The following is a 16,915-nucleotide window of genomic DNA, read 5'->3' as shown; positions in this document are numbered from 1 at the left end:
GTTCGCCAAATATTTCCAGGTCTCCTACTGAGCATATAGGTGGGTCATATTTTCCTGAGTCACAAAAGTTAAGTGTGGCCATGTGACTTGTTTTATCAATGAAACGTCAATAGTGAGATACATTTCACTTCCAGGCAAAAGCCTTAAGCACCATCACATGGACCCCCAGGGTTCTTTTCCTCTGCCGTGGAAGCAGACAGCCGGTGCTCACTAGACTGTGCCTCTCAGTGAGGTGGGGAGAGACCTGACTGATCCATGATGGGCACATAGTAGGATCAAGAAGCAAATTTTTGTTATTTTAAGCCATACAGATTAAAAAAAGAAAACTTTTAATATCAAACATATGAAAGCAGAGATGATAGTATTGTCGAACCTGCTATACCCATTACTTTAGATTCAACAATTATCAAGATATAAAGGACATTGGGACTTGTTGGCTACTACTACAGTTGTTTTAGTCGCTAAGTTGTGTCAGACTCTTCTGAGACTCCATGGACTGTAGCCCGCCAGATTCTTTACTGTCTGAGCCACCAGGGAAGCTTGATATGTATATATTCAAACACAACCCATGGGTACACTGTAGTGCTTTCCGTTCTGTCCCGCTGGTCTCTCTGTCACCAAGCCAGTGCCATGCTATACTACTATGGATGTGCAGCGTGTTTGATTGAGCAAGTCCTCTTCTTTACCCGTCTTTTTGAAAGTTGTTTATTTATTATTCCTCAAAAAGAAGTCCAACTGGAATTTTGAGTGAGATTGAGCTGAATTTATAGATTAATCATGAATTCAATTAGGTCTTTACAGACTCATCCAAGATAAGTCATCCTCTATTAGGCCATACAGTCCAAAAGCATGGAACATGCTCTTTTTATTTAGATCATTTTCTGTTTCCTTTATTAGAATTAAAAAAACACTTTTGTGTAGAAGTTTTGTGTATTCGTGGTTAACCCCTATGTATTTTATAATTCCTGTTGCTGTGGTGAATGGTATCTTTTCAGTAATATTTCCTAGCAGCTACTGTGGGCGGGGAGAGATGCTGTTAATTTGTGCAGGGTGATTTGTGCCTGGTAAACTTACTGAAACTTGTCAGTTCTCATTCGTTTCAACCTTTCTTTTTTCTAAGTTGACGTTCAATTTTTCCATTGCTACAGTAAAGAAGCACCCACCCTATTTAATCTCTGTGGTAGGTGGGTGGTGAGGGTTGAGGGTGTGACTCAGTGGAAGGAGTGGAAAATGCTTCCTCCTCCAGGCAGGGGCCAGGCCTCTGTGATGCGAACATTCAGGGTCTCCATGGCTTCAGAGACTTGTAGTCAGGCCACTGACCACTGTGATGGGAGAAAGAGTGGCTTAACATTCTCTGGTAACAGGAAAGGGGAAGGGCGGGGATGCTATCAGTAAGAGAGAGGGAAGGATTTGGAGAGGAGGAGGAAGAAGACAGAGAAAAGGGGAAGACTTTTGAAGGGGATATTGATGGGGTGAGGGGTTGGTCTGGAGAAGTATCAGGGACAGTAGACAGTAAGAGAAGCTTCAGGTCCAGAAGAGCGGGAGGACACAGCCCCGCTATCCAGCTGGGCCACCCAGAGAAAACCCTAGGGTCCTTTGGTCACCCGACATGGGGATGGCGGAGGAGCTGGAGCACCTGGGAGACAAGTGTGAGCACCCGGGCCCCTCCCAGTGCAGCCCATGCAGCCCTGGTCACCTGCGCTGCTGTGACCCTAACTCCCAAGGCCTCAGGGCTTGGGAACCCCCAAGTCTGAACCTCCCGCATCCCCAGAACTTCCAGGAGTCAGAGCTAGATCCACAAGGCTCACTGAGCTGGGGGTTCCCACACTTGGTCCTGAGCAGAAGTTTATTGAGGGAGGGTCAGGAGGTGAGAATGTTTTGACCATGCATGGTGTGCCTGTTTGATGAGTAACTGTGGCTGACTATGAAGATTGCTTTGGTTTGGAAACTTCTCTGCGCAACTGTGGGGTGGGGAAGTGGGTTTGCCCAACATTTGATGGGATTGCTGGGGTCAGGATGGGCAGGCCTTGTTCACAGCCGTGATTGGTGACCCTGATTTCAGTGGCTGGTGGAGTGGCTGAAACATGGGGAGGTGAGGAGGGTACCCCTCCAGCCCGTCCTTCCAGGGCTTCTCCAGGAGGGGCTGATGGACAGGCAAGTGCTGCTGGTCTTAGCTGAACTCTGCTCCCTTTTGCTCCCTTGCTGACTTTGATGATGCCTGTACCCCAGGCGTCCACACCCCTGAACTAAAGGAACCACTCCTAGGAGAACTTGGTTTTTTCACACAGAGGCTGGGTTGAGCAAGAGGCATTCAGGCCCATGTGATCATGCAGAGAAGCAGACAGACGCTGTTAGATCCGCGCATATGCCTGATCCCTTGGGTCTCAGAGGGAGATGGAGGGCCCCCCACCCCCCAGAAGGGACTGGCACTGCTTGTAAGCCAGCCATGAAGATGCCAGACTTTCCGTGGAAGTTTATAACCCTGAAACAGAGCAGGCTACTTTGGAGCAAAGAAACCAGAAAGGGGGTCAATGCAATAAGAAAGAGAAAGCTGGGCCAGAAACGCAAATGCCCAGAGTCTGTCAAGGTGCTTTTAAGAGTGGGGACAGCCAGGCTGGACCCAGGGTATCCCCTGCCTGTGGGTGGGTGAGGCCCTGTTTCTGGGTGTGCCCCTCATTTCCTGTCTCTACATGTTGACTGACTGTCTGTGACTCAGCTTTATAAATAGGACATCTGCAGTGAAGGTAGTAGGAAATTCCCGGAGTCTTCTGCCTGGACTGATCTTAGGTGTGCAGTTTATTCGAGTGGAACCCCCGCCCCGCTCCCTCAGCCTGCACCCGCCCCTGCCCCCTGACCACAGCAACCCGGGGCCTCTGATTGGAGGCCCATCTCTCCTGCTGTGTGACTGGAAACCTCTCCAGGGTGGTCCAAGAGGCACCATGGTTGGGGCCATCCACCTCTGACCTTGTCCAGATATTCCTGGGGAGAACAGTGGACCCTCACCTCCTGCTCCCTCATGCCCTACTGTAAGTTATCCCATGGACCCTCAATCCCAGGAGGAAGGTGTATTATTATTATTCTTTGGTAGATGGAGAATCCGGACTCAAAACCCATGTCTGACTCATTCTGGATCTTAAGGATTAGCCACAGACTTAAGTTCTCCTGAAAGAAGAATAAGAGTGAGAAAGGATTGGAGTGAGGAAAGGGGCCCTCTGTTTCCTGGAGAGAGAGAGAGAGCAGAGGCTGCCTGTACCTTGGGCCTTCAGTTATCTTTCCCTTTCCTTCCTTCTCACAGTGACACATTTTTAGGCCGGTGGCTGTTTCCCGAAAGCCAGACTTGAGGTTTGGGTGACTCAGTGGTCCCTGCTGAGACTAGGTTTGAAGGAGAGGCTGAAACCATTACCTATAGAGAGCAGGAGGCCCTGCAGGTGGGGGGGCCCTGCAGGTTTAGGACTGAAATGCTGTCCACATATTTGCCCAGCAACTCCCAGGATGCGTTGGAACAGGTAGCTGAAGCAGCCTCTGAGGAGTCATTGATGGCTGAGGCATTAAACGGAAACACTGATGCAATGCCTTTTAATGGCTCCAGCCTCTGCTCCTTCACAACCAGCCAGGGTCTTTATCACCAGTCTGTGGTGAACTACCCTCTGTGGTTGAGAAGAATTCTCCCACCCTCTTCTGTATTTCATAATGCTAATATTTTTATGGCATATTCCTTGATTTGGATTGGTTTTTCCTCATGATTAGAATCAAGCTATTTTTTTAAAAAAGCAAGGAAGCTGTGGGTTTTGTTCTTCTCAGAGTGTTACATTAAGTGTTACATTAAGGACACACTTTGAACTGTGGTGTTGGAGAAGACTCTTGAGAGTCCCTTGGACTGCAAGGAGATCCAACCAGTCCATTCTGAAGGAGATCAGTCCTGAATATTCATTGGAAGGAAGGACTGAGGATGAGATGGTTAGATGGCATCACCGACTCGGTGGACATGAGTTTGAGTAAGCTCTGGGAGTTGGTGATGGACAGGGAAGCCTGGCGTGCTGCCGTCCATGTGGTCGCAAAGAGTTGGACACAACAGAGTGACTGAACTGAACACGATGTCAAGTTGTCCCATTATTGGTTGTGTCATTTGATCCTCTTGTAAAGATGGTATCAGCCAGATTCTTTATTATAAAGCTACCATTTTCCTTCTATTCCTGGGAATGACTAAATAAATACACATCTTAATGGGGGTTTCCCGATCCCCAGTTCCTCCTATAGGTCAGTGCAAAGAGGGCCGAGTGGTTCCTGAGCCTGCAGTGGGTTACATTACAGGGGAGGATCTCTGAGGTTAGGGAACCCAAGTATTTTATGATGGTCCGTAGGTCCTGACTTCTTCTGAAGAAGGAAATCTTATTCTATTATACTGGACACTCAACACTCCTGTATTTTGTTCCACAGGGAGACACTGTCTCTCTCTAAGACTATTTGCTATACAAACATCCTTGCAAAGAGAGTCCAGAAGGAAGGCAGCCGGTGCCTCTGCTTATGGGACACCCACAAATGTGAGAAACCCAGAGGAGTGGTCTCCTGACACCTGTGAAAATTATCTTTCTATATAATCATGTTTTTCCCATGCTGTGGCTGATTGTTCCCCAATATCCAGTCTCTGCATCTTCAGTCCTGGAACCTCACTTCCTACAATGGCTGAGCACATGGCTTTTCAGAATGATGTCTGTATTTCCCATCTTCTCATGTAGCCAGGTGTGGCCGAGTGACTAAGTTTTGAGCAACAGGCTTTAAGTGTAGAGTGTAACTTCTGGAAAGCGCTCTTCAATGGAAGGAATGTGCTGTGTCCTTCTCTTTATGCCTTCCTCTTCCATGGCGTCTCCTAACTCTCTCCTCTGCCTTTTTTTTTTTTTTTTCTTCACAGCACATAAAACCATTGACATACTGTTTATTTTGCTTATTTTGTACATTGTCTGCCTCTTCTATAATGTTATTTCCGTGAGCAGTACTGGGCCATCACAATCTACTTGTTTCAATTGTTAAATAGACTGAAATATTTCTGTACCTAATGGTGACTAGCCACTGCCCCAAGTTCCCACGTACCCTCGCCCAACCACTCCACGGCACCTCCCAGATACCTGACAGCCTTAGTTTGTTCAGGCTGACGTCACAAAACCCCATAAACTGGGTGGTCTAAGAACAGAAATTAACTTTCTCACAGCTCTGGAGCACTGAGAAGTCCAATATCATAGTGCTGGCCATGTCAGTGCTTGGAGAGGGACTCTGGAAAGGGCACTCTTCCTGACTTGCAGAAAGCTGCCTTCTTATACACACACACACACACACACACACACACATCATAGAGAGAGGAACTGAGGGAGTGAAAGAGGAAGAGGGAGGGAATCCTCCAGTGTCTTTCCCCACCCTCAACCCCAACCCCAACCAGGGACTGAACCAGGGCTATGGCAGTGGAAAGACTGAGTCCTAACCACTGGACCACCAGGGAATTTCCTCCAGTGTCTTTTCTTATAAGAGCACTAATTTCATCAGACCAAGGCCCCACCTTCATGTCCTAGCCCATGCCTGCTAAGTCGCTTTAGTCATGTCCAACTCTTTGTGACCCTGTGGACTGTAGCCCACCAGGTTCCTCTGTCCATGGGGATTCTCCAGGCCAGAATACAGGAGTGGGTTGCCCTCCTCCAAGGGATCTTCCTGACCCAGGAATCGAACCCAGGGATGGAACCTGCATCTTATATCTCCTGCACTGGCAGGCGTGTTCTTTACCACTAGTGCCACCTGGGAAGCCCCGCTCATGTCCTCATCTAAGCCTAATTACCTCCCAAAGGTCCTATCTCCAAATACCATCACATAATAAGTTAGGGCCTCAACATATAAATTTTAGAGAAACAGACATTTGGTTCATAACACCAAATAAGCAGTCATCAACTCATGCAGTAGGGGGCTTCCACGTCCTGCTTATGCACTAGGGCCAGTGACTTCCTGGTTAATCAGCACCCAGGCTACACCCTGACGTGCTCCAAAAGGACCTCCTGCTTGATGCATGCTAGATTCTAGGACAAGTCCAAGCCTTTCCATTGTCCATACTAAACTCAAGAGGAGCTGAGGTCATATTTTTAATAAATAAAAATTGGGGGAAATATCGAGCAGCAATGTTCTGCTATTTTTAAAACAAAGGACTTCTTAGTACATTTTCTCAAGTCCTTCCTGTTCTCTTCCCAGGTGAAGAGAGGGTGACTGAACAGAAACAGAGAAGGGGAATCACTCTTTTTTTCCCTTGAGATAAGTGATTGCCAGAACCTTCCTTATGTCCATATGAGGAGTCAGAGAATTCAGAAGAGGCAATGGCAAGTAAGAGGCTGGGGAGGGAAATCAGGTCCACCAGTCAGCTCAGAGCCATGAACATCTTCCCACTTACCTTGCCTCCCTGGAGTCCCCTCTGTGCGAATGAATGATTTAAAGGCATGCATGGATTACACTAAGAAATGTGTAAGCTCTGTGTCTCAAGCAGTTTCTTCAAGTGTGATGTGAAGACAGCGGAGGACAACAGGTGTGATCTCCTCTGGACAGGAGGAGCAGGGCAGGATGAGCTGAGGAGGTGACTGTGAGCTGAGACCTGAAGGATGAGAAAGAACCACGCATGGAAAGCGCAGTCTGGGTGGCAGCCCAGAGAATCTCAGAGGCCGAGCTGACTATGTAATCTGCTAAACCTAGTACAGACAAAAATGCAGGCCCCCAGCCAGGGGTAAGGCAGTCTCCCCTCCCCTGCCCAAGGACGTGATGGATACCTGGATCCAGTGATTTCAAGAGCTGTGGGGCTGCCAGCCTGGGCGGAAATGACGTCACATCAGGTGTCTGTCTCCAACCCTCCTACAGCTCTGCCCAGAATGAAGGGCAACAGCAGAATGTGGGCCTGCCAGTGTGCCTGATCACAGCTCCTGGCAGAGGGAGGCCGTGGCCACAGGGAGGAAGGGGAAGGTGGGTGGGACAGGGGTCCAGGGAGCAGGGAGGCAGTAGGACCAGAGGACTGTCGAGGCTCTAGGTCTAGTGCAGTGCTGTGCTCCATTGTCCTGTCTAACTTCACTTGGAAAACGAATTCTAAGACAATTACTGGGACTTCCCTTGTAGCCTAGTGATTAGGGTTCCGAGCTTTCACTGTCACAGCCCAGGTTCAATCCCTGATCAAGGAACTGAGATCCCACAAGCTTTACAACATGGCCCCTGCAAAAAGGATAATTACTAAGAACTGCAAGGTGGTAATCACAGAGCGTTAGACCCCAAGCAGAGTCACCCTTTCAGAGGGCAGGACCCTGCATGGCTGCACTGGTCACAGACCCATGAAGCCAGCCCAGCTAGCAGCAGCTGGCATGACTGACCTCAGTGAGCAGGGGCAAGCAGACGAGGGGCAGGGGCCACAGCATATCAGGGCCTGTGAGTCACTGTAAAGATTGTGAAATCTGGCCTTTGACCAGTGAGAACCCACCAAAGGGTTCCAAGCAGATGAGTGACATTTTAAGGTCAGTCTGGTTGGGGAGTAAAGAGTGGCAGTGTGGCTGACCTTGAGACAAGGTCTCTTGGGGCAAGAGACAATGGGGACTGAATGCTGGCAGAGGCCATAGAAACAGAGAGAAGTGGACAGACGCGAGACATTTTTAAGACAGAGTCAAAGAAACAGGAGACAAAGTGATCAAGGAAACAGGAGTCCAGAGTGGGAAGATTTGAGCAGGCAGCCATTGAAGCCACAGAGAAGGAAGACACACACCGCGGGGAGAGGCAAAACTGCACAAGCCTGTGTCGGGTCCACCCTAGACCTGCCCCAATCCTGTGTCCCCAGAATCTCAGTTTTGTGGACATTACTTGTTAGTTGCCTTGTTCTTGTATCTGGCTGAACCAGGTAGAATGAGCTGAGCTCCTCTCAGTCCTCCTAGCAAGACGGACACCTCCTGCCCAATCTTTCCCAGGAGACGCTAGCCCAGAGGCCTCGGCTTGTCAGCTGGTGGGACACCTTGCCCGAGGAAGCCAGCAGAGGCTGCTGAGGGCACCTGTCCTTCCCTCACACACCCAGCATGATGGCTCTGCCTCTTAAAACCCACGTACAAGAATGGGAACAAGTCGGGCCCACAGGAGGGCTCAAAATGAACAGGAAAGAGAACAATGGTTCTATCTGTGACATCAACCTGAGCCTTGGTTATCTCCAGTGTGAAGAGTGGCCTTCCCGCCTGCTGGTCCCTGCCCCTTCTCTGTGGTTCTTAACAACCGCGAGGAGGCTGGGTCCAGCTGTTCTCCCAAGCAGAGGGCTGTGGTGGGGGTTGTACTTTCACTCAAATATCAGTGACAAAGAAACCTCAAGGTCTCCTTTTTGAAAACTCATTAGAAATTTCCAACAGGGGAAGAGGCACCAAGGAGAAGCGGGGACGGGAAGACAGGAGGGGTAGGGAGGAGGGGATCGCCTAGTGAGAGCTGACAGCCATAAGAAGGACTAAGTGAGTTCTTGCAGGCTTCGCTGGTGCGGTCACAGTCCTCGCCTGACCTAACCATCTGTCCCTTTATAATCGTTATTAAAAGCCATCATTTTGTCCCTTTCTGGTGGCAAGTTTAGTGGAAAGAAATTCAACTAAAAGTAATGTCTTAAACCTATTAATTTGGAGTAGCCAAAAAGAAAAGGAGCCCACCAAAGATAAAAAACGCCTGCCTTTATTTCCTGTTAATTAGGCCAAAGGGATCTCTCCCTTTTGAATTTCTGAGCTTTTCTCCTTGCACGGAGTGCTGTCTGGCCCCAAGGCTGCTCTCAGAGCACTCAGGACAGTCATTTAGCTGAGGAAAAACAGCAAGGTGGGGTCCAACTTTTCTCAGCATGTCTGTAAGAAATGAATAAGAATTCTCAGGAAAAATAAGTTTGGGAAAGCATTGGGTTCAAAGAAATAAAGTGGGTTTCTTGATCTAAGAAAGAAATGTGTTTAAGAACCTTAAATGTATGAGCAGTGTGGCTCACCAAGAAAGGTTTGGAAGATGCTATTGATTTCCCAGTTAATACTCATCCTGGCCCCCACTTTTCTGCTCAGATAACCCGGAATGTTTTGGTTAAATACCTGTTTACTTTGTGGGCTCCTCCCCAGTCCTGAGAGGAAGACCGGTTGGTTTGAACCATTCCCGGAGGGGCGGTGTTTGCCTTATTAAGCAGGAGCTTGGAGTACAGCTCTGCCCACAGGCAAATGAGGCTTTTGGACTCCCAGGAAGTTGTTCCTCTCAAAGCGAAATGCAAGACAGTACTTGTCTCTTCTGTCTTTTGACACTAGCACAGGAAGACGTGAGCTTGGAACTGCTGCAGTCAGACTGGGATCTTGAGGGAAGGCCTGGACCACCCAGAGGCACGGTTCTCCATCCCTGGTGTTATTCAGTTGTTGCTTTAACTCTCTGGGTTTTTTCTTCGTTGTTCATGAATGTTCTGTGTCTTTCAGCTCACAGCATCCTGAAACCAAAGGGGACACAGCATGTAGACATTCTCAAATGCTTTTGACTACAGATGGTCCCTCCAACTGGTGTTTACTGAGAATGCTATGGGCAAGGCCCCGGGGTGAGGGGCGGGCCATTGGGGGAGTCAGTAACTCCAGTTCTGCTTTGAGTTCTGAGAAATGCATGAGCTCCCAGGCCTCATTTTCAACTCTGTGAGACTATACAAGTCTAGTATCTAAGATGCTGCCAGACACAGAGTAGGTGTGTCATAAATCGTCGGTGTTAATAAAGTGGGGGCAGGGGAGGAGAAGTCCAGTTTCAAATCTCATTTCTGCCTAAGAGCTCTAACTATTCCAAAAGTGAAGCCTGTGTTCTCTGGCCCCTACCAGCTTATAGAACCGTCTAGCCCTACATGCAAGCAGACAAAAGATAAAATAGGTACTGTAGATGTCCAAGGTGAGCACCCTGGCTCTAGGGCCTGCAGTCCCTCATTCTTGCACTAAAGCAAGCCCAGCTTCTGCTGGGAGGCTCCCTGGAGGCAGCGTCCTTCCTTAATGCAGACTAATGGCTCTGGGACACTCCTCAGTGAGAACTTCTATGTGTACCAATTGCCTGACCTGTCCCAGATGGTCAATCTCCAGTCTAGACACTCATGATGATGCCAAGTGATTTAGCTCCCTCTTGTCCAGGGCTCCAGCTGAGACTCAGAGCTGCAAGGGGCAGATAGCTGACCCGGGCTTTGCTCCCCTCTCTCTCTCCATCCCTCTGGCCCATTGTGACATTCGATTTGTATGTATGTGTTACACCTCTAGAAGAAGAGTCCCAGGGTTTTCCTGCCTGTGTGTTTTTATCTGTGATGCCAGCTGAGGTCATCACCACTACAGTGAACCCAAAAGGCTGGGGCAGATGGTCCTGCTGTTACCAAATGCACATGCGTGTGACTGACGCAGAGCAAGTCCAAACAAACAGCCGGAGTTTGGAGCAGAGAAAGGTTTACTGCAGGGCAAAGCAAGGAGAACAGGTGGCTTGTGCTCAATGATGCTGACCTCCCTGATGGTTTCAGGGAGAGGATTTTAGAGGTAAAATGTGGGGGGAAGGATGCAGGGTATGAGACTGTCCTCTGATTGGTTGATGGTGAGGTAACAGGGTGATGTGCCAGGACTCTTGTGCTTCAGCCTGAAGTTACCATCCTCCACTTGGGAGGGGGCCTTAGTTCCTGCAGAAGAACTCAGAGATATGTTGCTGTTGTTGTTGTGTACCTTCCTTGAGGAGGAACTAGAACTCTACTCTATTTTACTGCACTGTTTTTTCTTTTTTTTCCGACTGCTCTTTCTTTGTTTCTGCCTTCTCTCCCTTCCCTGATTAGCAACTGTTTGGATCTGCCCTTTGGAAGGAGGAGGTCTAGGAGGCCAAAGCCTATTTCCGACAAACAAGAAACAGGGGACACAAGGGCTTTTGCATCCAGAAGGGTCCCGCTCATTTTCCCTGCCATTGTTCTCTATCTTTGAGCTGTACGTCAAATCTGGGGCTCCATCCACACTTGTTTAATGTGCCAGTGAGGTTCATAAAAATGTTCCCAGCTCTGTAACCAACAATGATTTCAAAATTGCCAGTGTAATCATGCTTCACCATTGCAGAAACCAGGCAATGACTGCAGAGCCTGACCTTAAATGAACCTGGTGTTTGCCTTTTTTTCAGCATTATTGATGCTCTTGAGAGCATCGGCCTGGACATTCATGGGTGCCATCATGGCGGCATGGAAAGCTCATGGGAAGACTGGGGCTTTGCTCTGTTGCATTTGGGTCAATGAACAGCATGGAGAGGAAGTGACTATGAGTGTGTGTGTGTGCGTGTGTGCATGTGCGTGTGTGCGCATACGCATGCACACCTCACCCAGCCTGTCATAACCCTGTAGAAACACCTCTGAGTATTTAGAGGAAGGAGTGTGGTAGACCAGACAAGTATTCTTATTCATTTTTTTACACACCAAGAACCAGAGGTTCAGAGAGGTATAGGAGGCTGGCCAAGGTGACAGAAGTTAGTGGTAGAGTCGCTTGTGAGAACAAACCTCTGGCTCCCAGATGTGGCAGAGTGCATGACTTTCTTCTGATTGGCTGGTGGTGAGGCAGCACAGTGGTGGTTTGGAAATTTTAATCATCAACCTTCCGTTTCCAACCAGTCTGGGGTCTACGTGCATGTAGTCACCACCCTCCACTGGGATGGGGGGTCTTAATTTCTGCAAAACAAGTCAAAGATACGTGTCAGGTTGTTCTGTATACCCCTTGAGGAGGAACTAGGATTCTGTTTTATCGCTGAACTGTTGTTTAAAATATCATTGCTTTTCTTGCTTGACTGCTTTTCCTTTGTTTCTGCATTCCCTCCTTCCCTAATTAGTAACTGCTTGTGTCTGCTCTTTGAAACTCCAGGAAAGCCTACGAGATTATAAAGTCTTTTTCTGTAAATAAAAATGGGGAACATGGAGAGATTTTTTTATCCAGGAGGGCTCCACAGCATCCTGCTCCATTTCGATGCCCCCTTTTCTTTGATGCTCCTCAATCCTGAGGGGAACAGGTTCAGAACAAGAAAGGGAGTAAAGTTTTGAATAGAGAGGTTAATCGTAAACTTAGCAGGGAAATTTGATTTTAGGGGGACTCAGTTTCATTATCTCTTTGAAGAAAGAAGTCATTCAGAGAGGACATTCCTGGAGACAGGCAAGATATAGCAAAGGTCAAAGAGGAGAAGAACCTGGGAGAACAGGGTGTGTGGGGAGAGAGTGGGTGAGGCAAGGAGGTGGCTGTAACCTCACCTAAGAAGAGGGGGACGCATGAAGGGCTTGGTAAAGTGAGTGAGGAGCTTGGGTTCCTTCCCTGGATCACACTTTGGCTCAGGGTGGACCCCCTCCCATCAGAATCCCTGGACACTGAGAATGTTAAGAATGTTCATCCTTAGGCTTCACCCAGCAGATTCTGGATTGACCAGGCCTTTAGAGGGGCTCAGATCTGCATTTTAAAGAAGCTCTCAAGATGTTGGACAATTAAAGAATTAAAGGGTTTTAGATTTTCAGATGGGATTGGTGAGAGGCGGGAACAAGATTGGATTTGCATTTCCATTGCACTTCCAGTGGATCCCCTGGAAACCAGAGAAGGACAGCCTGGGACCAGGGATGCTGGTGGTTGTACAGCCCAGAGAAGCTGAGGCCTTGGACCAGGATCTTGGCACTCAGAAGGAAGAGGAGAGTGAACTCCAGTATTCATCGGTGACTCATCCATGAATTACTGGTAGATCCTCAGTCTTGGGCATACAGGAGTAAGAGAGGTGATGAGTTTGATTTTAGACTGGCCAAATTTGAGGGGCGTCCAGGTAGAGAAGGGCATCAGACACTTGGAGTTCAGAGTCTGAAGTTCGGTTCAAGGACCAGGTCTGGGTATGGATATGAAAGTCATCAGCTTGCGGTGTATTTACCGTTAAATATCATGGTGGACTTCACACTGCCAGCAGCAGGCTTTTCAGACTTTCCCAGGGGAAAGGCAGTCAGAGTACTAATTTTGCCAGAAGTCAATACTATTATCAACAACGATGTTGATGCATCGTGTATACAGGGGGCAGACTCTTCCTGGAGGATCTTGCGCACAGAGGAAACTAAGTTCTCCCCTCATTCTAGATTCCAACTCTAACCTCCCCGAGTTGGCCTGGAGAAAGAGGAACGCAGTAAAAGCACCTATCACATCCATCTTTCTGCTGTGATTTGATCTTGTAATGCAAATTTTCTGAATCTAAGGGCAAATCATGCCAAATAGGGTAGCATCCGCTCTCCTAAATTTCTCACTGCCTTCACTTGGAGAGTGCTATGTTAGATTCCAGTCCTTCAGGCACCCACACTTGGTTGGAAGAGACAGACAAAGGAGATGGACATTCGTGGTACACTGTGTTGAGTGCACAGAAATCTAAATAAACTTGGGTTTTTAGGGAAGGCGTATTGGAAAAGGTAACGTCTGTTATATTTTGAAGGTGAAGTAGATGTTGGGTGGATGATGAATGGAGGTGGGGAGAAGATGCATTCTAGGAAGATAAAACAGCATGTGTGAGGCCCGGGATCACAACCTAGGATGTTGTCAGGGTACTGTGGGTGATCAGATGGAGCTGGAGTGAAAAGGAAATATGGGACATAGACTGGAAACGAGCCTGAGTGAGGAGAGGGACAGATCCTGGGCTGGGGGTTGGCTTATATGCAAAGATATGAAAATGAAAGTCACTCAGTTGTGAGGCATTCTTTGCAACCCCATGGACTGTAGCCCACCAGGCTCTTCTGTCCATGAAATTCTCCAGATAAGAATACTGGAGTGGGTAGTTGTTTGTTACCTTCTCCAGGGGATCTTCCCAACCCAGGGATGGAACCCAGGTCTCCCACATTGCAGGTGGATTCTTTACCATCTGAGCCACTAGGGAAGCCCAAGAATACTGGAGTGGGTAGCCTATCCCTTCTCCAGGGGATCTTCCCGACCCAGGAATCGAACCAGGGTCTCCTGCATTGCAGGCAGATTCTTTATCAACTGAGCTACTAGGGAAGCCCTATATGCAAGATACATTACTTGGAAAATGATCTTTAAAACACTAAGATGCTGTTTAAGGAAGGGCACTAACTGACAGCCAGCTGTGGGTGCACTGGTGAGGAACAGGCAGGAGGCTTTTGCAGTAATCACCCAGGCATGATAGGGACTTGAACCGAGATGGAGCAGGCTCAAGTCTCAGCTCCTCCTGATGGCCCAACCCTCAAACATGTCCATGCTTCTCCCCACATCTGGCAGCCAAATGAGCCACCATCTCCTGATTCTGGGTTCCATGGTAGACAATGACTGGTCTTGCTGCTTCCACACTCATAGTTCACAACCTATTCCCTATGGGGAAGCCAAAGTGAACTTTTAACAGTGATTCTGTCCCTTCTCTGCTTAAAACCCTTCTGTGGCTTTCCATTGACTGCTCCTGGAATAAAATCCAGGCTCCTTCCCCCAGTGCATTTGAACTGGCCCCTCTGACCTGTCTAGCCTTGTTTCCAGTCACACACTTTGTGGTTGGCTGTACTCCCTAACTCCTGCCCCTTCTTTCTATTCCTTAAATTTGCCCAGCTCATTCCATTTAGAGCTTTTGTGCTAGCTCTCCCTCCTGCCTGGATCTTCACACGCTGGCAATCCTTGCCTTAAAGTTGCAATTTAAATATCTCTTCCTCAGATTCTTCCTTGAAAATCCCCTCAATCTACAGGAGCTACTCAGCGGTTCTCTATCAAATCACCCTGTTTCAGTTGTCTGAGCAGCTTTTACTACCATCTGGCGTTTTCCTGTTTATCTGCCTACCTATCTATCGTCTCCCTCCTCTGTGGTCGATAATCTTTGAAAACAGCCACCACCAATTCCTTCTCTTATTGTACGTACAGGCTACTCCACTCATCATGAGGTGGGGTCTGATTCTCCTTTCATTGAATCTGGACTTTTGATTTCCTATTACTTGCCTTGACTGACAGAATGCAGCAGAAATGATGCTGTCCAAGCTCTGGGCCTAACTTTTAAGAAGTCTGTCAGCTTCCACTTTTACTCTTGGGAGCTGGCTGCCATGTGATGAGGCGGACCGCCTGGAGACTGCCATGCTGTGAGGAGGCTCAGGCTTCTGTGTGGAGGAGCACGGAAGTGACAGAAGTACAGTGATGCCTGAATGTAGATGAGTGATCCCAGCTGACACCCAGGGAGGCAGAAGAGCTGCCTAACCTGGCCATGACCAGTTCCCGACCAGAGAAAGATGAGACATAATTAGCCCTTGTCTGAAGTCACTAAAGTCTACAGGTTCATTGCAAAGCACTAGGTAACTGAAACCTCTTCCCAATAGAATGAAGCTTCACCAGCTTTGCCTAGCAGCCCCTGGTACATGCATAGAATCAGTAGGGATTTGTTGAATGCATAAATTTGGGGGAAATGGAATGGACCGTAGACCAGAAATCTCAATAAAGCAAAAATGTTGGTGTTTGACATTGGGAGTGCCAGTAACCAAGTTTAGGGGTATTAGAGTTTAACATTTCAGTTCTGAGTTTTGAGGACATACAGGATGTGGCCATGGTTGAAATGGAGAGAGGGAAAGGTCCTTGAAGTTGAGGAGGTGGACAATAAGGCTAGGACACCCATGAGAAAAACCAAACTCTCCCAAGTTGATGGCAGGACTAGCTGTGGGGAAAGGCCCTAAGAGCTTCCACTTGAGAATGTGAGAGGTCCACAGGGGAGGCTAGTGTCCTTGGAAAGATCTAGTTTCAACTGAGGCAAAAAGGAATTAGTAAAGAGTCTGCCCACAGGAGTAGGATGGAGAGTCTGTTCACAATTAAACGGAGGAGGGCAACCCAAAGAAAGAGGTTGTCAGGGAAGGGTGTGAGGGGAGACAAGCTGGGGGGCTGGTGATGGAGGGGGTGTCAGAAAGCCATGCTGGGCCGAGAGTCGAGCAAAGCATAGAGGATGGGGGGCTGGTGATGGAGGGGGTGTCAGAAAGCCATGCTGGGCCGAGAGTCGAGCAAAGCATAGAGGAAGGTTTCACTCTGGGAAGAAGTAAAGGGCCACTGGGGTGAGATCACAGGGGAAGGTAAGTGGCCTTAAGATTCGGGCCAGCCCGAAGGTATAAAATTTGATTTCCCTGCCAGCACACCCAGAGGGTAGATAATGTTTGCTACTGGCAGTAAAGTCAGCAGTCTGAGGATTTCCTCAGGATTCCAAAAGAAATGTGAAGGGGTATAGTTTGGGCGTGGTTAGGCCCAAGTCGGTAAACATCCACCTGGACTGCTGGCCTTGACACAGCCCCTCTGAGCAGGTGGGGTGGGGGCATGGGCAGGCTGAGTCCTGGGTGGGGAGAGTGCGGCTCAGATGGACTTGTGTGCTCTGCAGAGCTTGGCTTTACACGAAGGGTTGGCATGGCTGGTCAGAATTACCTATGTGGGATCATTACCCTAGCAGTCTGTGGAAAGGTGAACTGGCTTGAGTCGCATCTTTTCAAATCTTTGAAACAAAAAAACTTTATTCTTATTTTTTCATAGTATAAAAGTAAAACATGCTTAACTGAAAAACTTTGTTTTCAAATGTCCGAAGCAAAAAGGCCTTCTACCCCATGCTCCTCATCCTTGTCTCCTTCTGAATACAAAACAATGAACACAAGTAAGAGATACGTCTCTATAAATTCTCGTTTTAATAATGTGGTCACAGTCTCCCTGGGCTATTCTATTTCTTGCCCTGATTCTCAAGTCAAATGGAACCAAGCAAAGAATGGTGATAGAACTAAACAACGGATTCCTTCAAGCCCTGCAGATCTATTACTCAAACTGAAAGGCATTATTAAGCTTTGACTCACAGGACTCGTTTGATTACAAGTGACTGAAATCCAAGGTAAGCGGATTTAGGCCAAGAAGGAAAGTTAGTGGTTTATACAAATGAAAAG

The sequence above is a fragment of the Bos indicus x Bos taurus genome, chromosome 10 (genome assembly GCF_003369695.1).
Source record: "Bos indicus x Bos taurus breed Angus x Brahman F1 hybrid chromosome 10, Bos_hybrid_MaternalHap_v2.0, whole genome shotgun sequence".
NCBI lineage: Eukaryota > Metazoa > Chordata > Mammalia > Artiodactyla > Bovidae > Bos > Bos indicus x Bos taurus.
The sequence above is the reverse complement of the archived record's forward strand: the minus strand, read 5'-3'. Positions refer to the sequence as shown.